Source organism: Heptranchias perlo, chromosome 7 (genome assembly GCF_035084215.1).
Source record: "Heptranchias perlo isolate sHepPer1 chromosome 7, sHepPer1.hap1, whole genome shotgun sequence".
NCBI classification, from domain to species: Eukaryota; Metazoa; Chordata; class Chondrichthyes; order Hexanchiformes; family Hexanchidae; genus Heptranchias; species Heptranchias perlo.
The window spans coordinates 82,565,636-82,591,900 of record NC_090331.1 but is presented as its reverse complement, the minus strand read 5'-3'; the positions used below and the strand labels follow the sequence as shown (position 1 = coordinate 82,591,900).

The following is a 26,265-nucleotide window of genomic DNA, read 5'->3' as shown; positions in this document are numbered from 1 at the left end:
TCAGTGTGTGACAAAAGAAGTGATTGAATTAGTGTCAGTGTGTGATGGAGGGAGTGATTGAATTAGTGTCAGTGTGTGATGGAGGGAGTGATTGAATTAGTGTCAGTGTGTGATGGAGGGAGTGATTGAATTAGTGTCAGTGTTTGAGGGAGAGAATGATTGAATTAGTGTCAGTGTGTGAGGGAGGGAGTGATTGAATTAGTGTCAGGGTGTGAGGGAGAGAGTGATTGAATTAGTGTCAGTGTGTGAGGGAGAGAGTGATTGAATTAGTGTCAGTGTGTGACGGAGGGAGTGATTGAATTAGTGTCAGGGTGTGACAGAGGGAGTGATTGAATTAGTGTCAGTGTGTGAGGGAGGGAGTGATTGAATTAGTGTCAGTGTGTGAGGGAGGGAGTGATTGAATTAGTGTCAGTGTGTGATGGAGGGAGTGATTGAATTAGTGTCAGTGTGTGACGGAGGGAGTGATTGAATTAGTGTCAGTGTGTGAGGGAGGGAGTGATTGAATTAGTGTCAGTGTGTGACAAAAGAAGTGATTGAATTCGTGTCAGTGTGTGATGGAGGGAGTGATTGAATTAGTGTCAGTGTGTGACAAAAGAAGTGATTGAATTAGTGTCAGTGTGTGATGGAGGGAGTGATTGAATTAGTGTCAGTGTGTGATGGAGGGAGTGATTGAATTAGTGTCAGTGTGTGAGGGAGGGAGTGATTGAATTAGTGTCAGTGTGTGAGGGAGGGAGTGATTGAATTAGTGTCAGTGTGTGATGGAGGGAGTGATTGAATTAGTGTCAGTGTGTGACGGAGGGAGTGATTGAATTAGTGTCAGTGTGTGATGGAGGGAGTGATTGAATTAGTGTCAGGGTGTGACGGAGGGAGTGATTGAATTAGTGTCAGTGTGTGATGGAGGGAGTGATTGAATTAGTGTCAGTGTGTGACGGAGGGAGTGATTGAATTAGTGTCAGTGTGTGACAGGGAGTGATTGAATTAGTGTCAGGGTGTGACGGAGGGAGTGATTGAATTAGTGTCAGTGTGTGATGGAGGGAGTGATTGAATTAGTGTCAGGGTGTGATGGAGGGAGTGATTGAATTAGTGTCAGTGTGTGATGGAGGGAGTGATTGAATTAGTGTCAGTGTGTGACACGGAGTGATTGAATTAGTGTCAGTGTGTGATGGAGGGAGTGATTGAATTAGTGTCAGTGTGTGACGGCGGGAATGATTGAATTAGTGTCAGTGTGTGAGGGAGTGATTGAATTAGTGTCAGTGTGTGACGGAGGGAGTGATTGAATTAGTGTCAGTGTGTGACGGAGGGAGTGATTGAATTAGTGTCAGTGTGTTACAAAAGAAGTGATTGAATTAGTGTCAGTGTGTGACGGAGGGAGTGATTGAATTAGTGTCAGGGTGTGACGGAGGGAGTGATTGAATTAGTGTCAGTGTGTGATGGAGGGAGTGATTGAATTAGTGTCAGTGTGTGATGGAGGGAGTGATTGAATTAGTGTCAGTGTGTGACAGAGGGAGTGATTGAATTAGTGTCAGTGTGTGAGGGAGGGAGTGATTGAATTCGTGTCAGTGTGTGACGGAGGGAGTGATTGAATTAGTGTCAGTGTGTGACAGAGGGAGTGATTGAATTAGTGTCAGTGTGTGACGGAGGGAGTGATTGAATTAGTGTCAGTGTGTGATGGAGGGAGTGATTGAATTAGTGTCAGTGTGTGAGGGAGTGATTGAATTAGTGTCAGGGTGTGAGGGAGGGAGTGATTGAATTAGTGTCAGTGTGTGACGGAGGGAGTGATTGAATTAGTGGCAGTGTGTGATGGAGGGAGTGATTGAATTAGTGTCAGTGTGTGACAGAGGGAGTGATTGAATTAGTGTCAGTGTGTGACGGAGGGAGTGATTGAATTAGTGTCAGTGTGTGAGGGAGGGAGTGATTGAATTAGTGTCAGTGTGTGATGGAGGGAGTGATTGAATTAGTGTCAGTGTGTGATGGAGGGAGTGATTGAATTCGTGTCAGTGTGTGAGGGAGGGAGTGATTGAATTAGTGTCAGGGTGTGATGGAGGGAGTGATTGAATTCGTGTCAGTGTGTGATCGATGGAGTGATTGAATTAGTGTCAGTGTGTGACGGAGGGAGTGATTGAATTAGTGTCAGTGTGTGAGGGAGGGAGTGATTGAATTAGTGTCAGGGTGTGATGGAGGGAGTGATTGAATTAGTGTCAGTGTGTGATGAAGGGAGTGATTGAATTAGTGTCAGTGTGTGACGGAGGGAGTGATTGAATTAGTGTCAGTGTGTGAGGGAGTGATTGAATTAGTGTCAGTGTGTGAGGGAGGGAGTGATTGAATTAGTGTCAGTGTGTGACGGAGGGAGTGATTGAATTAGTGTCAGTGTGTGACGGAGGGAGTGATTGAATTAGTGTCAGTGTGTGATGGAGGGAGTGATTGAATTCGTGTCAGTGTGTGACGGAGGGAGTGATTGAATTAGTGTCAGTGTGTGACGGAGGGAGTGATTGAATTCGTGTCAGTGTGTGAGGGAGGGAGTGATTGAATTAGTGTCAGTGTGAGACGGAGGGAGTGATTGAATTAGTGTCAGTGTGTGACGGAGGGAGTGATTGAATTAGTGTCAGTGTGTGACGGAGGGAGTGATTGAATTAGTGTCAGTGTGTGATGGAGGGAGTGATTGAATTAGTGTCAGTGTGTGAGGGAGTGATTGAATTAGTGTCAGTGTGTGACGGAGGGAGTGATTGAATTAGTGTCAGTGTGTGACGGAGGGAGTGATTGAATTAGTGTCAGTGTGTGAGGGAGTGATTGAATTAGTGTCAGTGTGTGACGGAGGGAGTGATTGAATTAGTGTCAGTGTGTGACGGAGGGAGTGATTGAATTAGTGTCAGTGTGTGACAAAAGAAGTGATTGAATCAGTGTCAGTGTGTGATGGAGGGAGTGATTGAATTAGTGTCAGTGTGTGATGGAGGGAGTGATTGAATTAGTGTCAGTGTGTGACAGAGGGAGTGATTGAATTAGTGTCAGTGTGTGAGGGAGGGAGTGATTGAATTAGTGGCAGTGTGTGACGGAGGGAGTGATTGAATTAGTGTCAGTGTGTAACAGAGGGAGTGATTGAATTAGTGTCAGTGTGTGACGGAGGGAGTGATTGAATTAGTGTCAGTGTGTGAGGGAGTGATTGAATTAGTGTCAGGGTCTGAGGGAGGGAGTGATTGAATTAGTGGCAGTGTGTGATGGAGGGAGTGATTGAATTAGTGTCAGTGTGTGACGGAGGGAGTGATTGAATTAGTGTCAGGCTGTGACGGAGGGAGTGATTGAATTAGTGTCAGTGTGTGATGGAGGGAGTGATTGAATTAGTGTCAGTGTGTGAGGGAGGGAGTGATTGAATTAGTGTCAGGGTGTGAGGGAGGGAGTGATTGAATTAGTGTCAGGGTGTGATGGAGGGAGTGATTGAATAAGTGTCAGTGTGTGAGGGAGGGAGTGATTGAATTAGTGTCAGTGTGTGATGGAGGGAGTGATTGAATGAGTGTCAGTGTGTGAGGGAGGGAGTGATTGAATTAGTGTCAGTGTGTGACGGAGGGGGTGATTGAATTAGTGTCAGTGTGTGACGGAGGGAGTGATTGAATTAGTGTCAGTGTGTGAGGGAGGGAGTGATTGAATTAGTGTCAGTGTGTGAGTGAGGGAGTGATTGAATTAGTGTCAGGGTGTGATGGAGGGAGTGATTGAATTAGTGTCAGGGTGTGATGGAGGGAGTGATTGAATTAGTGTCAGTGTGTGTTGAAGGGAGTGATTGAATTAGTGTCAGTGTGTGATGCAGGGAGTGATTGAATTAGTGTCAGTGTGTGACGGAGGGAGTGATTGAATTAGTGTCAGTGTGTGAGGGAGGGAATGATTGAATTAGTGTAAGGGTGTGATGGAGGGAGTGATTGAATTAGTGTCAGTGTGTGAGGGAGGGAATGATTGAATTAGTGTAAGGGTGTGATGGAGGGAGTGATTGAATTAGTGTCAGGGTGTGAGGGAGGGAGTGATTGAATTAGTGTCAGTGTGTGACGGAGGGAGTGATTGAATTCGTGTCAGTGTGTGACGGAGGGAGTGATTGAATTCGTGTCAGTGTGTGATGGAGGGAGTGATTGAATTAGTGTCAGTGTGTGATGAAGGGAGTGATTGAATTCGTGTCAGTGTGTGAGGGAGGGAGTGATTGAATTCGTGTCAGTGTGTGACGGAGGGGGTGATTGAATTAGTGTCAGTGTGTGACGGAGGGGGTGATTGAATTAGCGTCAGTGTGTGAGGGAGGGAGTGATTGAATTTGTGTCAGTGTGTGATGAAGGGAGTGATTGAATTAGTGTCAGTGTGTGACGGAGGGAGTGATTGAATTAGTGTCAGTGTGTGACGGAGGGAGTGATTGAATTAGTGTCAGTGTGTGAGGGAGGGAGTGATTGAATTAGTGTCAGTGTGTGAAAGAGAGAGTGATTGAATTAGTGTCAGTGTGTGACGGAGGGAGTGATTGAATTAGTGTCAGTGTGTGACGGAGGGAGTGATTGAATTAGTGTCAGCGTGTGATGGAGGGAGTGATTGAATTAGTGTCAGTGTGTGACGGAGGGAGTGATTGAATTCGTGTCAGTGTGTGATGGAGGGAGTGATTGAATTAGTGTCAGGGTGTGATTGAGGGAGTGATTGAATTAGTGTCAGGGTGTGATGGAGGGAGTGATTGAATTAGTGTCAGTGTGTGACAGAGGGAGTCATTGAATTAGTGTCAGTGTGTGATGGAGGGAGTGATTGAATTAGTGTCAGTGTGTGAAAGAGAGAGTGATTGAATTAGTGTCAGGGTGTGACGGAGGGAGTGATTGAATTAGTGTCAGCGTGTGATGGAGGGAGTGATTGAATTCGTGTCAGGGTGTGACAGAGGGAGTGATTGAATTAGTGTCAGTGTGTGACGGAGGGAGTGATTGAATTAGTGTCAGGGTGTGACGGAGGGAGTGATTGAATTAGTGTCAGGGTGTGATGGAGAGAGTGATTGAATTCGTGTCAGTGTGTGATGGAGGGAGTGATTGAATTAGTGTCAGGGTGTGACGGAGGGGGTGATTGAATTAGTGGCAGTGTGCAACGGAGGGAGTGGGTGAATTCGTGTCAGTGTGTGACGGAGGGAGTGATTGAACTAGTGTCAGTGTGTGAAAGAGGGAGTGATTGAATTAGTGTCAGTGTGTGAGGGAGGGAGTGATTGAATTAGTGTCAGTGTGTGAGGGAGGGAGTGATTGAATTTGTGTCAGTGTGTGACAGAGGGAGTGATTGAATTAGTGTCAGTGTGTGACGGAGGGAGTGATGGAATTAGTGTCAGGGTGTGATGGAGGGAGTGATTGAATTCGTGTCAGTGCGTGATGGAGGGAGTGATTGAATTAGTGTGAAGGTGTGACGGAGGGGGTGATTGAATTAGTGTCAGTGTGTGATGGAGGGAGTGATTGAATTAGTGTCAGGGTGTGACGGAGGGAGTGATTGAATTAGTGTCAGGGTGTGAGGGAGGGAATGATTGAATTAGTGTCAGGGTGTGATGGAGGGAGTGATTGAATTAGTGTCAGTGTGTGAGGGAGGGAATGATTGAATTAGTGTAAGGGTGTGATGGAGGGAGTGATTGAATTAGTGTCAGGGTGTGAGGGAGGGAGTGATTGAATTAGTGTCAGTGTGTGACGGAGGGAGTGATTGAATTCGTGTCAGTGTGTGACGGAGGGAGTGATTGAATTCGTGTCAGTGTGTGATGGAGGGAGTGATTGAATTAGTGTCAGTGTGTGATGAAGGGAGTGATTGAATTCGTGTCAGTGTGTGAGGGAGGGAGTGATTGAATTCGTGTCAGTGTGTGACGGAGGGGGTGATTGAATTAGTGTCAGTGTGTGACGGAGGGAGTGATTGAATTAGCGTCAGTGTGTGAGGGAGGGAGTGATTGAATTTGTGTCAGTGTGTGATGAAGGGAGTGATTGAATTAGTGTCAGTGTGTGACGGAGGGAGTGATTGAATTAGTGTCAGTGTGTGACGGAGGGAGTGATTGAATTAGTGTCAGTGTGTGAGGGAGGGAGTGATTGAATTAGTGTCAGTGTGTGAAAGAGAGAGTGATTGAATTAGTGTCAGTGTGTGACGGAGGGAGTGATTGAATTAGTGTCAGTGTGTGACGGAGGGAGTGATTGAATTAGTGTCAGCGTGTGATGGAGGGAGTGATTGAATTAGTGTCAGTGTGTGACGGAGGGAGTGATTGAATTCGTGTCAGTGTGTGATGGAGGGAGTGATTGAATTAGTGTCAGGGTGTGATTGAGGGAGTGATTGAATTAGTGTCAGGGTGTGATGGAGGGAGTGATTGAATTAGTGTCAGTGTGTGACAGAGGGAGTCATTGAATTAGTGTCAGTGTGTGATGGAGGGAGTGATTGAATTAGTGTCAGTGTGTGAAAGAGAGAGTGATTGAATTAGTGTCAGGGTGTGACGGAGGGAGTGATTGAATTAGTGTCAGCGTGTGATGGAGGGAGTGATTGAATTCGTGTCAGGGTGTGACAGAGGGAGTGATTGAATTAGTGTCAGTGTGTGACGGAGGGAGTGATTGAATTAGTGTCAGGGTGTGACGGAGGGAGTGATTGAATTAGTGTCAGGGTGTGATGGAGAGAGTGATTGAATTCGTGTCAGTGTGTGATGGAGGGAGTGATTGAATTAGTGTCAGGGTGTGACGGAGGGGGTGATTGAATTAGTGGCAGTGTGCAACGGAGGGAGTGGGTGAATTCGTGTCAGTGTGTGACGGAGGGAGTGATTGAACTAGTGTCAGTGTGTGAAAGAGGGAGTGATTGAATTAGTGTCAGTGTGTGAGGGAGGGAGTGATTGAATTAGTGTCAGTGTGTGAGGGAGGGAGTGATTGAATTTGTGTCAGTGTGTGACAGAGGGAGTGATTGAATTAGTGTCAGTGTGTGACGGAGGGAGTGATGGAATTAGTGTCAGGGTGTGATGGAGGGAGTGATTGAATTCGTGTCAGTGCGTGATGGAGGGAGTGATTGAATTAGTGTGAAGGTGTGACGGAGGGGGTGATTGAATTAGTGTCAGTGTGTGATGGAGGGAGTGATTGAATTAGTGTCAGGGTGTGACGGAGGGAGTGATTGAATTAGTGTCAGGGTGTGATGGAGAGAGTGATTGAATTCGTGTCAGTGTGTGATGGAGGGAGTGATTGAATTAGTGTCAGGGTGTGACGGAGGGGGTGATTGAACTCGTGTCAGTGTGTGACGGAGGGAGTGATTGAATTAGTGTCAGGGTGTGATGGAGGGAGTGATTGAATTAGTGTGAAGGTGTGACGGAGGGAGTGATTGAATTCGTGTCAGTGCGTGATGGAGGGAGTGATTGAATTAGTGTGAAGGTGTGACGGAGGGACTGATTGAATTCGTGTCAGTGTGTGATGGAGGGAGTGATTGAATTAGTGTGAAGGTGTGACGGAGGGACTGATTGAATTCGTGTCAGGGTGTGAGGTCGGGGGTGATTGAATGAGTGGCAGTGTGTGATGGAGGGAGTGATTGAATGAGTGTCAGTGTATGATGGAGGGAGTGATTGAATTAGTGTCAGTGTGTGACGGAGGGGGTGATTGAATTCGTGTCAGTGTGTGACGGAGGGAGTGATTGAATTAGTGTCAGTGTGTGACGGAGGGGGTGATTGAATTTGTGTCAGTGTGTGACGGAGGGGGTGATTGAATTAGTGTCAGTGTGTGACGGAGGGGGTGATTGAATTAGTGTCAGTGTGTGACGGAGGGGGTGATTGAATTAGTGTCAGGGTGTGACGGAGGGTGTGATTGAATTAGTGTCAGTGTGTGATGGAGGGAGTGATTGAATTAGTGTCATTGTGTGACGGAGGGAGTGATTGAATTTGTGTCAGTGTGTGAGGGAGGGAGTGATTGAATTAGTGTCAGTGTGTGAGGGAGGGAGTGATTGAATTAGTGTCAGTGTGTGAAAGAGAGAGTGATTGAATTAGTGTCAGTGTGTGACGGAGGGAGTGATTGAATTAGTGTCAGTGTGTGACGGAGGGAGTGATTGAATTAGTGTCAGCGTGTGACGGAGGGAGTGATTGAATTAGTGTCAGTGTGTGACGGAGGGAGTGATTGAATTAGTGTCAGTGTGTGATGGAGGGAGTGATTGAATTAGTGTCAGGGTGTGATGGAGGGAGTGATTGAATTAGTGTCAGGGTGTGATGGAGGGAGTGATTGAATTAGTGTCAGTGTGTGACAGAGGGAGTGATTCAATTAGTGTCAGTGTGTGATGGAGGGAGTGATTGAATTAGTGTCAGTGTGTGAAAGAGAGAGTGATTGAATTAGTGTCAGTGTGTGACGGAGGGAGTGATTGAATTCGTGTCAGTGTGTGATGGAGGGAGTGATTGAATTCGTGTCATTGTGTGACGGAGGGAGTGATTGAATTCGTGTCAGTGTGTGAGGGAGGGAGTGATTGAATTAGTGTCAGTGTGTGACGGAGGGAGTGATTGAATTAGTGTCAGTGTGTGACGGAGGGAGTGATTGAATTAGTGTCAGTGTGTGACGGAGGGAGTGATTGAATTCGTGTCAGTGTGTGAGGGAGTGATTGAATTAGTGTCAGTGTGTGACGGAGGGAGTGATTGAATTAGTGTCAGTGTGTGACGGAGGGAGTGATTGAATTAGTGTCAGTGTGTGAGGGAGTGATTGAATTAGTGTCAGTGTGTGACGGAGGGAGTGATTGAATTAGTGTCAGTGTGTGACGGAGGGGGTGATTGAATTAGTGGCAGTGTGCAACGGAGGGAGTGGGTGAATTCGTGTCAGTGTGTGACGGAGGGAGTGATTGAACTAGTGTCAGTGTGTGAAAGAGGGAGTGATTGAATTAGTGTCAGTGTGTGAGGGAGGGAGTGATTGAATTAGTGTCAGTGTGTGAGGGAGGGAGTGATTGAATTTGTGTCAGTGTGTGACAGAGGGAGTGATTGAATTAGTGTCAGTGTGTGACGGAGGGAGTGATGGAATTAGTGTCAGGGTGTGATGGAGGGAGTGATTGAATTCGTGTCAGTGCGTGATGGAGGGAGTGATTGAATTAGTGTGAAGGTGTGACGGAGGGGGTGATTGAATTAGTGTCAGTGTGTGATGGAGGGAGTGATTGAATTAGTGTCAGGGTGTGACGGAGGGAGTGATTGAATTAGTGTCAGGGTGTGATGGAGAGAGTGATTGAATTCGTGTCAGTGTGTGATGGAGGGAGTGATTGAATTAGTGTCAGGGTGTGACGGAGGGGGTGATTGAACTCGTGTCAGTGTGTGACGGAGGGAGTGATTGAATTAGTGTCAGGGTGTGATGGAGGGAGTGATTGAATTCGTGTCAGTGCGTGATGGAGGGAGTGATTGAATTAGTGTGAAGGTGTGACGGAGGGACTGATTGAATTCGTGTCAGTGTGTGATGGAGGGAGTGATTGAATTCGTGTCAGGGTGTGACGGAGGGAGTGATTGTATTAGTGTCAGTGTGTGATGGAGGGAGTGATTGAATTAGTGTCAGTGTGTGACGGAGGGAGTGATTCAATTAGTGTCAGTGTGTGACGGAGGGAGTGATTGAATTCGTGTCAGTGTGTGATGGAGGGAGTGATTGAATTCGTGTCAGTGTGTGAGGGAGGGAGTGATTGAATTAGTGTCAGGGTGTGAGGTCGGGGGTGATTGAATTAGTGGCAGTGTGTGATGGAGGGAGTGATTGAATGAGTGTCAGTGTATGATGGAGGGAGTGATTGAATTAGTGTCAGTGTGTGACGGAGGGGGTGATTGAATTCGTGTCAGTGTGTGACGGAGGGAGTGATTGAATTAGTGTCAGTGTGTGACGGAGGGGGTGATTGAATTTGTGTCAGTGTGTGACGGAGGGGGTGATTGAATTAGTGTCAGTGTGTGACGGAGGGGGTGATTGAATTAGTGTCAGTGTGTGACGGAGGGGGTGATTGAATTAGTGTCAGGGTGTGACGGAGGGTGTGATTGAATTAGTGTCAGTGTGTGATGGAGGGAGTGATTGAATTAGTGTCATTGTGTGACGGAGGGAGTGATTGAATTTGTGTCAGTGTGTGAGGGAGGGAGTGATTGAATTAGTGTCAGTGTGTGAGGGAGGGAGTGATTGAATTAGTGTCAGTGTGTGAAAGAGAGAGTGATTGAATTAGTGTCAGTGTGTGACGGAGGGAGTGATTGAATTAGTGTCAGTGTGTGACGGAGGGAGTGATTGAATTAGTGTCAGCGTGTGACGGAGGGAGTGATTGAATTAGTGTCAGTGTGTGACGGAGGGAGTGATTGAATTAGTGTCAGTGTGTGATGGAGGGAGTGATTGAATTAGTGTCAGGGTGTGATGGAGGGAGTGATTGAATTAGTGTCAGGGTGTGATGGAGGGAGTGATTGAATTAGTGTCAGTGTGTGACAGAGGGAGTGATTCAATTAGTGTCAGTGTGTGATGGAGGGAGTGATTGAATTAGTGTCAGTGTGTGAAAGAGAGAGTGATTGAATTAGTGTCAGTGTGTGACGGAGGGAGTGATTGAATTCGTGTCAGTGTGTGATGGAGGGAGTGATTGAATTCGTGTCATTGTGTGACGGAGGGAGTGATTGAATTCGTGTCAGTGTGTGAGGGAGGGAGTGATTGAATTAGTGTCAGTGTGTGACGGAGGGAGTGATTGAATTAGTGTCAGTGTGTGACGGAGGGAGTGATTGAATTAGTGTCAGTGTGTGACGGAGGGAGTGATTGAATTCGTGTCAGTGTGTGAGGGAGTGATTGAATTAGTGTCAGTGTGTGACGGAGGGAGTGATTGAATTAGTGTCAGTGTGTGACGGAGGGAGTGATTGAATTAGTGTCAGTGTGTGAGGGAGTGATTGAATTAGTGTCAGTGTGTGACGGAGGGAGTGATTGAATTAGTGTCAGTGTGTGACGGAGGGGGTGATTGAATTAGTGTCAGTGTGTGACAAAAGAAGTGATTGAATTAGTGTCAGTGTGTGATGGAGGGAGTGATTGAATTAGTGTCAGTGTGTGATGGAGGGAGTGATTGAATGAGTGTCAGTGTGTGATGGAGGGAGTGATTGAATTAGTGTCAGTGTGTGAGGGAGGGAGTGATTGAATTAGTGTCAGTGTGTGAAAGAGAGAGTGATTGAATTAGTGTCAGTGTGTGACGGAGGGAGTGATTGAATTAGTGTCAGTGTGTGACGGAGGGAGTGATTGAATTAGTGTCAGCGTGTGACGGAGGGACTGATTGAATTAGTGTCAGTGTGTGACGGAGGGAGTGATTGAATTAGTGTCAGTGTGTGATGGAGGGAGTGATTGAATTAGTGTCAGGGTGTGATGGAGGGAGTGATTGAATTAGTGTCAGGGTGTGATGGAGGGAGTGATTGAATTAGTGTCAGTGTGTGACAGAGGGAGTGATTCAATTAGTGTCAGTGTGTGATGGAGGGAGTGATTGAATTAGTGTCAGTGTGTGAAAGAGAGAGTGATTGAATTAGTGTCAGTGTGTGACGGAGGGAGTGATTGAATTAGTGTCAGTGTGTGATGGAGGGAGTGATTGAATTAGTGTCATTGTGTGACGGAGGGAGTGATTGAATTCGTGTCAGTGTGTGAGGGAGGGAGTGATTGAATTAGTGTCAGTGTGTGACGGAGGGAGTGATTGAATTAGTGTCAGTGTGTGACGGAGGGAGTGATTGAATTAGTGTCAGTGTGTGACGGAGGGAGTGATTGAATTCGTGTCAGTGTGTGAGGGAGTGATTGAATTAGTGTCAGTGTGTGACGGAGGGAGTGATTGAATTAGTGTCAGTGTGTGACGGAGGGAGTGATTGAATTAGTGTCAGTGTGTGAGGGAGTGATTGAATTAGTGTCAGTGTGTGACGGAGGGAGTGATTGAATTAGTGTCAGTGTGTGACGGAGGGGGTGATTGAATTAGTGTCAGTGTGTGACAAAAGAAGTGATTGAATGAGTGTCAGTGTGTGATGGAGGGAGTGATTGAATTAGTGTCAGTGTGTGATGGAGGGAGTGATTGAATGAGTGTCAGTGTGTGATGGAGGGAGTGATTGAATTAGTGTCAGTGTGTGACGGAGGGGGTGATTGAATTCGTGTCAGTGTGTGACGGAGGGAGTGATTGAATTAGTGTCAGTGTGTGACGGAGGGAGTGATTGAATTAGTGTCAGTGTGTGATGGAGGCAGTGATTGAATTAGTGTCAGTGTGTGACAGAGGGAGTGATTGAATTAGTGTCAGTGTGTGAGGGAGGGAGTGATTGAATTAGTGTCAGGGTGTGATGGAGGGAGTGATTGAATTAGTGTCAGGGTGTGATGGAGGGAGTGATTGAATTAGTGTCAGGGTGTGATGGAGGGAGTGATTGAATTAGTGTCAGTGTGTGAGGGAGGGAGTGATTGAATTCGTGTCAGGGTGTGATGGAGGGAGTGATTGAATTAGTGTCAGGGTGTGATGGAGGGAGTGATTGAATTAGTGTCAGTGTGTGTTGAAGGGAGTGATTGAATTAGTGGCAGTGTGTGATGCAGGGAGTGATTGAATTAGTGTCAGTGTGTGACGGAGGGAGTGATTGAATTCGTGTCAGGGTGTGATGGAGGGAGTGATTGAATTAGTGTCAGTGTGTGATGAAGGGAGTGATTGAATTAGTGTCAGTGTGTGAGGGAGGGAGTGATTGAATTCGTGTCAGTGTGTGACGGAGGGGGTGATTGAATTAGTGTCAGTGTGTGACGGGGGGGGTGATTGAATTAGCGTCAGTGTGTGAGGGAGGGAGTGATTGAATTTGTGTCAGTGTGTGATGAAGGGAGTGATTGAATTAGTGTCAGTGTGTGACGGAGGGAGTGATTGAATTAGTGTCAGTGTGTGACGGAGGGAGTGATTGAATTAGTGTCAGTGTGTGAGGGAGGGAGTGATTGAATTAGTGTCAGTGTGTGAAAGAGAGAGTGATTGAATTAGTGTCAGTGTGTGACGGAGGGAGTGATTGAATTAGTGTCAGTGTGTGACGGAGGGAGTGATTGAATTAGTGTCAGCGTGTGATGGAGGGAGTGATTGAATTAGTGTCAGTGTGTGACGGAGGGAGTGATTGAATTAGTGTCAGTGTGTGATGGAGGGAGTGATTGAATTAGTGTCAGGGTGTGATGGAGGGAGTGATTGAATTAGTGTCAGGGTGTGATGGAGGGAGTGATTGAATTAGTGTCTGTGTGTGACAGAGGGAGTGATTGAATTAGTGTCAGTGTGTGATGGAGGGAGTGATTGAATTAGTGTCAGGGTGTGACAGAGGGAGTGATTGAATTAGTGTCAGTGTGTGACGGAGGGAGTGATTGAATTAGTGTCAGGGTGTGACGGAGGGAGTGATTGAATTAGTGTCAGGGTGTGATGGAGAGAGTGATTGAATTCGTGTCAGTGTGTGATGGAGGGAGTGATTGAATTAGTGTCAGGTTGTGACGGAGGGGGTGATTGAATTAGTGGCAGTGTGCAACGGAGGGAGTGGGTGAATTCGTGTCAGTGTGTGACGGAGGGAGTGATTGAACTAGTGTCAGTGTGTGAGGGAGGGAGTGATTGAATTAGTGTCAGTGTGTGAGGGAGGGAGTGATTGAATTAGTGTCAGTGTGTGAGGGAGGGAGTGATTGAATTAGTGTCAGTGTGTGAGGGAGGGAGTGATTGAATTAGTGTCAGTGTGTGAGGGAGGGAGTGATTGAATTAGTGTCAGGGTTTGAGGGAGGGAGTGATTGAATTCGTATCAGTGTGTGAGGGAGGGAGTGATTGAATTAGTGTCAGTGTGTGACGGAGGGAGTGATTGAATTAGTGTCAGTGTGTGAGGGAGGGAGTGATTGAATTAGTGTCAGTGTGTGACAGAGGGAGTGATTGAATGAGTGTCAGTGTGTGACGGAGGGAGTGATGGAATTAGTGTCAGGGTGTGAAAGAGAGAGTGATTGAATTAGTGTCAGTGTGTGACGGAGGGAGTGATTGAATTAGTGTCAGTGTGTGATGGAGGGAGTGATTGAATTAGTGTCAGTGTGTGACAGAGGGAGTGATTGAATTCGTGTCAGTGCGTGATGGAGGGAGTGATTGAATTAGTGTGAAGGTGTGACGGAGGGAGTGATTGAATTCGTGTCAGTGTGTGATGGAGGGAGTGATTGAATTCGTGTCAGGGTGTGACGGAGGGGGTGATTGTATTAGTGTCAGTGTGTGACGGAGGGAGTGATTGAATTAGTGTCAGTGTGTGATGGAGGGAGTGATTGAATTAGTGTCAGGGTGTGACGGAGGGAGTGATTGAATTCGTGTCAGGGTGTGATGGAGAGAGTGATTGAATTCGTGTCAGTGTGTGATGGAGGGAGTGATTGAACTAGTGTCAGTGTGCAACGGAGGGAGTGGGTGAATTCGTGTCAGTGTGTGACGGAGGGAGTGATTGAACTAGTGTCAGTGTGTGAAAGAGGGAGTGATTGAATTAGTGTCAGTGTGTGACGGAGGGAGTGATTGAATTAGTGTCAGTGTGTGAGGGAGGGAGTGATTGAATTAGTGTCAGTGTGTGACAGAGGGAGTGATTGAATTAGTGTCAGTGTGTGACGGAGGGAGTGATGGAATTAGTGTCAGGGTGTGATGGAGGGAGTGATTGAATTAGTGTCAGTGCGTGATGGAGGGAGTGATTGAATTAGTGTGAAGGTGTGACGGAGGGAGTGATTGAATTCGTGTCAGTGTGTGATGGAGGGAGTGATTGAATTCGTGTCAGGGTGTGACGGAGGGGGTGATTGTATTAGTGTCAGTGTGTGATGGAGGGAGTGATTGAATTAGTGTCAGTGTGTGACGGAGGGAGTGATTGAATTCGTGTCAGGGTGTGATGGAGGGAGTGATTGAATTAGTGTCAGTGTGTGATGAAGGGAGTGATTGAATTAGTGTCAGTGTGTGAGGGAGGGAGTGATTGAATTCGTGTCAGTGTGTGACGGAGGGGGTGATTGAATTAGTGTCAGTGTGTGACGGGGGGGGTGATTGAATTAGCGTCAGTGTGTGAGGGAGGGAGTGATTGAATTTGTGTCAGTGTGTGATGAAGGGAGTGATTGAATTAGTGTCAGTGTGTGACGGAGGGAGTGATTGAATGAGTGTCAGTGTGTGACGGAGGGAGTGATTGAATTAGTGTCAGTGTGTGAGGGAGGGAGTGATTGAATTAGTGTCAGTGTGTGAAAGAGAGAGTGATTGAATTAGTGTCAGTGTGTGACGGAGGGAGTGATTGAATTAGTGTCAGTGTGTGACGGAGGGAGTGATTGAATTAGTGTCAGCGTGTGATGGAGGGAGTGATTGAATTAGTGTCAGTGTGTGACGGAGGGAGTGATTGAATTAGTGTCAGTGTGTGATGGAGGGAGTGATTGAATTAGTGTCAGGGTGTGATGGAGGGAGTGATTGAATTAGTGTCAGGGTGTGATGGAGGGAGTGATTGAATTAGTGTCAGTGTGTGACAGAGGGAGTGATTGAATTAGTGTCAGTGTGTGATGGAGGGAGTGATTGAATTAGTGTCAGTGTAAAAGAGAGAGTGATTGAATTAGTGTCAGGGTGTGACAGAGGGAGTGATTGAATTAGTGTCAGTGTGTGACGGAGGGAGTGATTGAATTAGTGTCAGGGTGTGACGGAGGGAGTGATTGAATTAGTGTCAGGGTGTGATGGAGAGAGTGATTGAATTCGTGTCAGTGTGTGATGGAGGGAGTGATTGAATTAGTGTCAGGTTGTGACGGAGGGGGTGATTGAATTAGTGGCAGTGTGCAACGGAGGGAGTGGGTGAATTCGTGTCAGTGTGTGACGGAGGGAGTGATTGAACGAGTGTCAGTGTGTGAAAGAGGGAGTGATTGAATTAGTGTCAGTGTGTGAGGGAGGGAGTGATTGAATTAGTGTCAGTGTGTGAGGGAGGGAGTGATTGAATTAGTGTCAGTGTGTGACAGAGGGAGTGATTGAATTAGTGTCAGTGTGTGACGGAGGGAGTGATGGAATCAGTGTCAGGGTGTGATGGAGGTAGTGATTGAATTCGTGTCAGTGCGTGATGGAGGGAGTGATTGAATTAGTGTGAAGGTGTGACGGAGGGAGTGATTGAATTCGTGTCAGGGTGTGACGGAGGGGGTGATTGAATTAGTGTCAGTGTGTGACGGAGGGAGTGATTGAATTAGTGTCAGTGTGTGATGGAGGGAGTGATTGAATTAGTGTCAGGGTGTGACGGAGGGAGTGATTGAATTCGTGTCAGGGTGTGATGGAGAGAGTGATTGAATTCGTGTCAGTGTGTGATGGAGGGAGTGATTGAATTAGTGTCAGGGTGTGACGGAGGGGGTGATTGAATTAGTGGCAGTGTGCAACGGAGGGAGTGATTGAACTAGTGTCAGTGTGTGAAAGAGGGAGTGATTGAATTAGTGTCAGTGTGTGACGGAGGGAGTGATTGAACTAGTGTCAGTGTGTGAAAGAGGGAGTGATTGAATTAGTGTCAGTGTGTGACGGAGGGAGTGATTGAACGAGTGTCCGTGTGTGAAAGAGGGAGTGATTGAATTAGTGTCAGTGTGTGACGGAGGGAGTGATTGAATTAGTGTCAGTGTGTGAGGGAGGGAGTGATTGAATTAGTGTCAGTGTGTGACAGAGGGAGTGATTGAATTCGTGTCAGTGTGTGACGGAGGGAGTGATGGAATTAGTGTCAGGGTGTGATGGAGGGAGTGATTGAATTCGTGTCAGTGCGTGATGGAGGGAGTGATTGAATTAGTGTGAAGGTGTGACGGAGGGAGTGATTGAATTCGTGTCAGTGTGTGATGGAGGGAGTGATTGAATTCGTGTCAGGGTGTGACGGAGGGGGTGATTGTATTAGTGTCAGTATGTGATGGAGGGAGTGATTGAATTAGTGTCAGTGTGTGACGGAGGGAGTGATTCAATTAGTGTCAGTGTGTGACGGAGGGAGTGATTGAATTAGTGTCAGTGTGTGACTGAGCGAGTGATTGAATTAGTGTCAGTGTGTGATGGAGGGAGTGATTGAATTAGTGTCAGTGTGTGACAGAGGGAGTGATTGAATTAGTGTCAGTGTGTGACGGAGGGAGTGATTGAATTAGTGTCAGGGTGTGACGGAGGGAGTGATTGAATTAGTGGCAGTGTGTGATGGAGGGAGTGATTGAATTAGTGTCAGTGTGTGACAGAGGGAGTGATTGAATTAGTGTCAGTGTGTGACGGAGGGAGTGATTGAATTAGTGTCAGTGTGTGTGGGAGGGAGTGATTGAATTAGTGTCAGGGTGTGAGGTAGGGGGTGATTGAATTAGTGTCAGTGTGTGACGGAGGGGGTGATTGAATGAGTGTCACTGTGTGACAGAGGGAGTGATTGAATTAGTGTCAGTGTGTGAGGGAGGGGGTGATTGAATTAGTGGCAGTGTGTGACGGAGGGGGTGATTGAATTATTGGCAGTGTGTGACGGAGGGAGTGATTGAATTAGTGTCAGTGTGTGACGGAGGGGGTGATTGAATTAGTGTCAGTGTGTGACGGAGGGAGTGATTGAATTAGTGTCAGCGTGTGATGGAGGGAGTGATTGAATTAGTGTCAGTGTGTGAGGGAGGGAGTGATTGAATTAGTGTCAGTGTGTGATGCAGGGAGTGATTGAATTAGTGTCAGTGTGTGACGGAGGGGGTGATTGAATGAGTGTCAGTGTATGATGGAGGGAGTGATTGAATTAGTGTCAGTGTGTGACGGAGGGGGTGATTGAATTCGTGTCAGTGTGTGACGGAGGGAGTGATTGAATTAGTGTCAGTGTGTGACGGAGGGGGTGATTGAATTTGTGTCAGTGTGTGACGGAGGGGGTGATTGAATTAGTGTCAGTGTGTGACGGAGGGGGTGATTGAATTAGTGTCAGTGTGTGACGGAGGGGGTGATTGAATTAGTGTCAGGGTGTGACGGAGGGTGTGATTGAATTAGTGTCAGTGTGTGATGGAGGGAGTGATTGAATTAGTGTCATTGTGTGACGGAGGGAGTGATTGAATTTGTGTCAGTGTGTGAGGGAGGGAGTGATTGAATTAGTGTCAGTGTGTGAGGGAGGGAGTGATTGAATTAGTGTCAGTGTGTGAAAGAGAGAGTGATTGAATTAGTGTCAGTGTGTGACGGAGGGAGTGATTGAATTAGTGTCAGTGTGTGACGGAGGGAGTGATTGAATTAGTGTCAGCGTGTGACGGAGGGAGTGATTGAATTAGTGTCAGTGTGTGACGGAGGGAGTGATTGAATTAGTGTCAGTGTGTGATGGAGGGAGTGATTGAATTAGTGTCAGGGTGTGATGGAGGGAGTGATTGAATTAGTGTCAGGGTGTGATGGAGGGAGTGATTGAATTAGTGTCAGTGTGTGACAGAGGGAGTGATTCAATTAGTGTCAGTGTGTGATGGAGGGAGTGATTGAATTAGTGTCAGTGTGTGAAAGAGAGAGTGATTGAATTAGTGTCAGTGTGTGACGGAGGGAGTGATTGAATTCGTGTCAGTGTGTGATGGAGGGAGTGATTGAATTCGTGTCATTGTGTGACGGAGGGAGTGATTGAATTCGTGTCAGTGTGTGAGGGAGGGAGTGATTGAATTAGTGTCAGTGTGTGACGGAGGGAGTGATTGAATTAGTGTCAGTGTGTGACGGAGGGAGTGATTGAATTAGTGTCAGTGTGTGACGGAGGGAGTGATTGAATTCGTGTCAGTGTGTGAGGGAGTGATTGAATTAGTGTCAGTGTGTGACGGAGGGAGTGATTGAATTAGTGTCAGTGTGTGACGGAGGGAGTGATTGAATTAGTGTCAGTGTGTGAGGGAGTGATTGAATTAGTGTCAGTGTGTGACGGAGGGAGTGATTGAATTAGTGTCAGTGTGTGACGGAGGGGGTGATTGAATTAGTGGCAGTGTGCAACGGAGGGAGTGGGTGAATTCGTGTCAGTGTGTGACGGAGGGAGTGATTGAACTAGTGTCAGTGTGTGAAAGAGGGAGTGATTGAATTAGTGTCAGTGTGTGAGGGAGGGAGTGATTGAATTAGTGTCAGTGTGTGAGGGAGGGAGTGATTGAATTTGTGTCAGTGTGTGACAGAGGGAGTGATTGAATTAGTGTCAGTGTGTGACGGAGGGAGTGATGGAATTAGTGTCAGGGTGTGATGGAGGGAGTGATTGAATTCGTGTCAGTGCGTGATGGAGGGAGTGATTGAATTAGTGTGAAGGTGTGACGGAGGGGGTGATTGAATTAGTGTCAGTGTGTGATGGAGGGAGTGATTGAATTAGTGTCAGGGTGTGACGGAGGGAGTGATTGAATTAGTGTCAGGGTGTGATGGAGAGAGTGATTGAATTCGTGTCAGTGTGTGATGGAGGGAGTGATTGAATTAGTGTCAGGGTGTGACGGAGGGGGTGATTGAACTCGTGTCAGTGTGTGACGGAGGGAGTGATTGAATTAGTGTCAGGGTGTGATGGAGGGAGTGATTGAATTCGTGTCAGTGCGTGATGGAGGGAGTGATTGAATTAGTGTGAAGGTGTGACGGAGGGACTGATTGAATTCGTGTCAGTGTGTGATGGAGGGAGTGATTGAATTCGTGTCAGGGTGTGACGGAGGGAGTGATTGTATTAGTGTCAGTGTGTGATGGAGGGAGTGATTGAATTAGTGTCAGTGTGTGACGGAGGGAGTGATTCAATTAGTGTCAGTGTGTGACGGAGGGAGTGATTGAATTCGTGTCAGTGTGTGATGGAGGGAGTGATTGAATTCGTGTCAGTGTGTGAGGGAGGGAGTGATTGAATTAGTGTCAGGGTGTGAGGTCGGGGGTGATTGAATTAGTGGCAGTGTGTGATGGAGGGAGTGATTGAATGAGTGTCAGTGTATGATGGAGGGAGTGATTGAATTAGTGTCAGTGTGTGACGGAGGGGGTGATTGAATTCGTGTCAGTGTGTGACGGAGGGAGTGATTGAATTAGTGTCAGTGTGTGACGGAGGGGGTGATTGAATTTGTGTCAGTGTGTGACGGAGGGGGTGATTGAATTAGTGTCAGTGTGTGACGGAGGGGGTGATTGAATTAGTGTCAGTGTGTGACGGAGGGGGTGATTGAATTAGTGTCAGGGTGTGACGGAGGGTGTGATTGAATTAGTGTCAGTGTGTGATGGAGGGAGTGATTGAATTAGTGTCATTGTGTGACGGAGGGAGTGATTGAATTTGTGTCAGTGTGTGAGGGAGGGAGTGATTGAATTAGTGTCAGTGTGTGAGGGAGGGAGTGATTGAATTAGTGTCAGTGTGTGAAAGAGAGAGTGATTGAATTAGTGTCAGTGTGTGACGGAGGGAGTGATTGAATTAGTGTCAGTGTGTGACGGAGGGAGTGATTGAATTAGTGTCAGCGTGTGACGGAGGGAGTGATTGAATTAGTGTCAGTGTGTGACGGAGGGAGTGATTGAATTAGTGTCAGTGTGTGATGGAGGGAGTGATTGAATTAGTGTCAGGGTGTGATGGAGGGAGTGATTGAATTAGTGTCAGGGTGTGATGGAGGGAGTGATTGAATTAGTGTCAGTGTGTGACAGAGGGAGTGATTCAATTAGTGTCAGTGTGTGATGGAGGGAGTGATTGAATTAGTGTCAGTGTGTGAAAGAGAGAGTGATTGAATTAGTGTCAGTGTGTGACGGAGGGAGTGATTGAATTCGTGTCAGTGTGTGATGGAGGGAGTGATTGAATTCGTGTCATTGTGTGACGGAGGGAGTGATTGAATTCGTGTCAGTGTGTGAGGGAGGGAGTGATTGAATTAGTGTCAGTGTGTGACGGAGGGAGTGATTGAATTAGTGTCAGTGTGTGACGGAGGGAGTGATTGAATTAGTGTCAGTGTGTGACGGAGGGAGTGATTGAATTCGTGTCAGTGTGTGAGGGAGTGATTGAATTAGTGTCAGTGTGTGACGGAGGGAGTGATTGAATTAGTGTCAGTGTGTGACGGAGGGAGTGATTGAATTAGTGTCAGTGTGTGAGGGAGTGATTGAATTAGTGTCAGTGTGTGACGGAGGGAGTGATTGAATTAGTGTCAGTGTGTGACGGAGGGGGTGATTGAATTAGTGTCAGTGTGTGACAAAAGAAGTGATTGAATTAGTGTCAGTGTGTGATGGAGGGAGTGATTGAATTAGTGTCAGTGTGTGATGGAGGGAGTGATTGAATGAGTGTCAGTGTGTGATGGAGGGAGTGATTGAATTAGTGTCAGTGTGTGAGGGAGGGAGTGATTGAATTAGTGTCAGTGTGTGAAAGAGAGAGTGATTGAATTAGTGTCAGTGTGTGACGGAGGGAGTGATTGAATTAGTGTCAGTGTGTGACGGAGGGAGTGATTGAATTAGTGTCAGCGTGTGACGGAGGGACTGATTGAATTAGTGTCAGTGTGTGACGGAGGGAGTGATTGAATTAGTGTCAGTGTGTGATGGAGGGAGTGATTGAATTAGTGTCAGGGTGTGATGGAGGGAGTGATTGAATTAGTGTCAGGGTGTGATGGAGGGAGTGATTGAATTAGTGTCAGTGTGTGACAGAGGGAGTGATTCAATTAGTGTCAGTGTGTGATGGAGGGAGTGATTGAATTAGTGTCAGTGTGTGAAAGAGAGAGTGATTGAATTAGTGTCAGTGTGTGACGGAGGGAGTGATTGAATTAGTGTCAGTGTGTGATGGAGGGAGTGATTGAATTAGTGTCATTGTGTGACGGAGGGAGTGATTGAATTCGTGTCAGTGTGTGAGGGAGGGAGTGATTGAATTAGTGTCAGTGTGTGACGGAGGGAGTGATTGAATTAGTGTCAGTGTGTGACGGAGGGAGTGATTGAATTAGTGTCAGTGTGTGACGGAGGGAGTGATTGAATTCGTGTCAGTGTGTGAGGGAGTGATTGAATTAGTGTCAGTGTGTGACGGAGGGAGTGATTGAATTAGTGTCAGTGTGTGACGGAGGGAGTGATTGAATTAGTGTCAGTGTGTGAGGGAGTGATTGAATTAGTGTCAGTGTGTGACGGAGGGAGTGATTGAATTAGTGTCAGTGTGTGACGGAGGGGGTGATTGAATTAGTGTCAGTGTGTGACAAAAGAAGTGATTGAATGAGTGTCAGTGTGTGATGGAGGGAGTGATTGAATTAGTGTCAGTGTGTGATGGAGGGAGTGATTGAATGAGTGTCAGTGTGTGATGGAGGGAGTGATTGAATTAGTGTCAGTGTGTGACGGAGGGGGTGATTGAATTCGTGTCAGTGTGTGACGGAGGGAGTGATTGAATTAGTGTCAGTGTGTGACGGAGGGAGTGATTGAATTAGTGTCAGTGTGTGATGGAGGCAGTGATTGAATTAGTGTCAGTGTGTGACAGAGGGAGTGATTGAATTAGTGTCAGTGTGTGAGGGAGGGAGTGATTGAATTAGTGTCAGGGTGTGATGGAGGGAGTGATTGAATTAGTGTCAGGGTGTGATGGAGGGAGTGATTGAATTAGTGTCAGGGTGTGATGGAGGGAGTGATTGAATTAGTGTCAGTGTGTGAGGGAGGGAGTGATTGAATTCGTGTCAGGGTGTGATGGAGGGAGTGATTGAATTAGTGTCAGGGTGTGATGGAGGGAGTGATTGAATTAGTGTCAGTGTGTGTTGAAGGGAGTGATTGAATTAGTGGCAGTGTGTGATGCAGGGAGTGATTGAATTAGTGTCAGTGTGTGACGGAGGGAGTGATTGAATTCGTGTCAGGGTGTGATGGAGGGAGTGATTGAATTAGTGTCAGTGTGTGATGAAGGGAGTGATTGAATTAGTGTCAGTGTGTGAGGGAGGGAGTGATTGAATTCGTGTCAGTGTGTGACGGAGGGGGTGATTGAATTAGTGTCAGTGTGTGACGGGGGGGGTGATTGAATTAGCGTCAGTGTGTGAGGGAGGGAGTGATTGAATTTGTGTCAGTGTGTGATGAAGGGAGTGATTGAATTAGTGTCAGTGTGTGACGGAGGGAGTGATTGAATTAGTGTCAGTGTGTGACGGAGGGAGTGATTGAATTAGTGTCAGTGTGTGAGGGAGGGAGTGATTGAATTAGTGTCAGTGTGTGAAAGAGAGAGTGATTGAATTAGTGTCAGTGTGTGACGGAGGGAGTGATTGAATTAGTGTCAGTGTGTGACGGAGGGAGTGATTGAATTAGTGTCAGCGTGTGATGGAGGGAGTGATTGAATTAGTGTCAGTGTGTGACGGAGGGAGTGATTGAATTAGTGTCAGTGTGTGATGGAGGGAGTGATTGAATTAGTGTCAGGGTGTGATGGAGGGAGTGATTGAATTAGTGTCAGGGTGTGATGGAGGGAGTGATTGAATTAGTGTCTGTGTGTGACAGAGGGAGTGATTGAATTAGTGTCAGTGTGTGATGGAGGGAGTGATTGAATTAGTGTCAGGGTGTGACAGAGGGAGTGATTGAATTAGTGTCAGTGTGTGACGGAGGGAGTGATTGAATTAGTGTCAGGGTGTGACGGAGGGAGTGATTGAATTAGTGTCAGGGTGTGATGGAGAGAGTGATTGAATTCGTGTCAGTGTGTGATGGAGGGAGTGATTGAATTAGTGTCAGGTTGTGACGGAGGGGGTGATTGAATTAGTGGCAGTGTGCAACGGAGGGAGTGGGTGAATTCGTGTCAGTGTGTGACGGAGGGAGTGATTGAACTAGTGTCAGTGTGTGAGGGAGGGAGTGATTGAATTAGTGTCAGTGTGTGAGGGAGGGAGTGATTGAATTAGTGTCAGTGTGTGAGGGAGGGAGTGATTGAATTAGTGTCAGTGTGTGAGGGAGGGAGTGATTGAATTAGTGTCAGTGTGTGAGGGAGGGAGTGATTGAATTAGTGTCAGGGTTTGAGGGAGGGAGTGATTGAATTCGTATCAGTGTGTGAGGGAGGGAGTGATTGAATTAGTGTCAGTGTGTGACGGAGGGAGTGATTGAATTAGTGTCAGTGTGTGAGGGAGGGAGTGATTGAATTAGTGTCAGTGTGTGACAGAGGGAGTGATTGAATGAGTGTCAGTGTGTGACGGAGGGAGTGATGGAATTAGTGTCAGGGTGTGAAAGAGAGAGTGATTGAATTAGTGTCAGTGTGTGACGGAGGGAGTGATTGAATTAGTGTCAGTGTGTGATGGAGGGAGTGATTGAATTAGTGTCAGTGTGTGACAGAGGGAGTGATTGAATTCGTGTCAGTGCGTGATGGAGGGAGTGATTGAATTAGTGTGAAGGTGTGACGGAGGGAGTGATTGAATTCGTGTCAGTGTGTGATGGAGGGAGTGATTGAATTCGTGTCAGGGTGTGACGGAGGGGGTGATTGTATTAGTGTCAGTGTGTGACGGAGGGAGTGATTGAATTAGTGTCAGTGTGTGATGGAGGGAGTGATTGAATTAGTGTCAGGGTGTGACGGAGGGAGTGATTGAATTCGTGTCAGGGTGTGATGGAGAGAGTGATTGAATTCGTGTCAGTGTGTGATGGAGGGAGTGATTGAACTAGTGTCAGTGTGCAACGGAGGGAGTGGGTGAATTCGTGTCAGTGTGTGACGGAGGGAGTGATTGAACTAGTGTCAGTGTGTGAAAGAGGGAGTGATTGAATTAGTGTCAGTGTGTGACGGAGGGAGTGATTGAATTAGTGTCAGTGTGTGAGGGAGGGAGTGATTGAATTAGTGTCAGTGTGTGACAGAGGGAGTGATTGAATTAGTGTCAGTGTGTGACGGAGGGAGTGATGGAATTAGTGTCAGGGTGTGATGGAGGGAGTGATTGAATTAGTGTCAGTGCGTGATGGAGGGAGTGATTGAATTAGTGTGAAGGTGTGACGGAGGGAGTGATTGAATTCGTGTCAGTGTGTGATGGAGGGAGTGATTGAATTCGTGTCAGGGTGTGACGGAGGGGGTGATTGTATTAGTGTCAGTGTGTGATGGAGGGAGTGATTGAATTAGTGTCAGTGTGTGACGGAGGGAGTGATTGAATTCGTGTCAGGGTGTGATGGAGGGAGTGATTGAATTAGTGTCAGTGTGTGATGAAGGGAGTGATTGAATTAGTGTCAGTGTGTGAGGGAGGGAGTGATTGAATTCGTGTCAGTGTGTGACGGAGGGGGTGATTGAATTAGTGTCAGTGTGTGACGGGGGGGGTGATTGAATTAGCGTCAGTGTGTGAGGGAGGGAGTGATTGAATTTGTGTCAGTGTGTGATGAAGGGAGTGATTGAATTAGTGTCAGTGTGTGACGGAGGGAGTGATTGAATGAGTGTCAGTGTGTGACGGAGGGAGTGATTGAATTAGTGTCAGTGTGTGAGGGAGGGAGTGATTGAATTAGTGTCAGTGTGTGAAAGAGAGAGTGATTGAATTAGTGTCAGTGTGTGACGGAGGGAGTGATTGAATTAGTGTCAGTGTGTGACGGAGGGAGTGATTGAATTAGTGTCAGCGTGTGATGGAGGGAGTGATTGAATTAGTGTCAGTGTGTGACGGAGGGAGTGATTGAATTAGTGTCAGTGTGTGATGGAGGGAGTGATTGAATTAGTGTCAGGGTGTGATGGAGGGAGTGATTGAATTAGTGTCAGGGTGTGATGGAGGGAGTGATTGAATTAGTGTCAGTGTGTGACAGAGGGAGTGATTGAATTAGTGTCAGTGTGTGATGGAGGGAGTGATTGAATTAGTGTCAGTGTAAAAGAGAGAGTGATTGAATTAGTGTCAGGGTGTGACAGAGGGAGTGATTGAATTAGTGTCAGTGTGTGACGGAGGGAGTGATTGAATTAGTGTCAGGGTGTGACGGAGGGAGTGATTGAATTAGTGTCAGGGTGTGATGGAGAGAGTGATTGAATTCGTGTCAGTGTGTGATGGAGGGAGTGATTGAATTAGTGTCAGGTTGTGACGGAGGGGGTGATTGAATTAGTGGCAGTGTGCAACGGAGGGAGTGGGTGAATTCGTGTCAGTGTGTGACGGAGGGAGTGATTGAACGAGTGTCAGTGTGTGAAAGAGGGAGTGATTGAATTAGTGTCAGTGTGTGAGGGAGGGAGTGATTGAATTAGTGTCAGTGTGTGAGGGAGGGAGTGATTGAATTAGTGTCAGTGTGTGACAGAGGGAGTGATTGAATTAGTGTCAGTGTGTGACGGAGGGAGTGATGGAATCAGTGTCAGGGTGTGATGGAGGTAGTGATTGAATTCGTGTCAGTGCGTGATGGAGGGAGTGATTGAATTAGTGTGAAGGTGTGACGGAGGGAGTGATTGAATTCGTGTCAGGGTGTGACGGAGGGGGTGATTGAATTAGTGTCAGTGTGTGACGGAGGGAGTGATTGAATTAGTGTCAGTGTGTGATGGAGGGAGTGATTGAATTAGTGTCAGGGTGTGACGGAGGGAGTGATTGAATTCGTGTCAGGGTGTGATGGAGAGAGTGATTGAAT

General features: G+C 46.9%; 1 protein-coding gene across 1 annotated transcript in view; it reads left to right on the top strand.

The window, feature by feature from the left end:
* Positions 1–26,265, top strand: part of cdk15 (cyclin-dependent kinase 15) — a 204,513-nt gene that overhangs the window by 92,875 nt on the left and 85,373 nt on the right. The window lies entirely within an intron of this gene.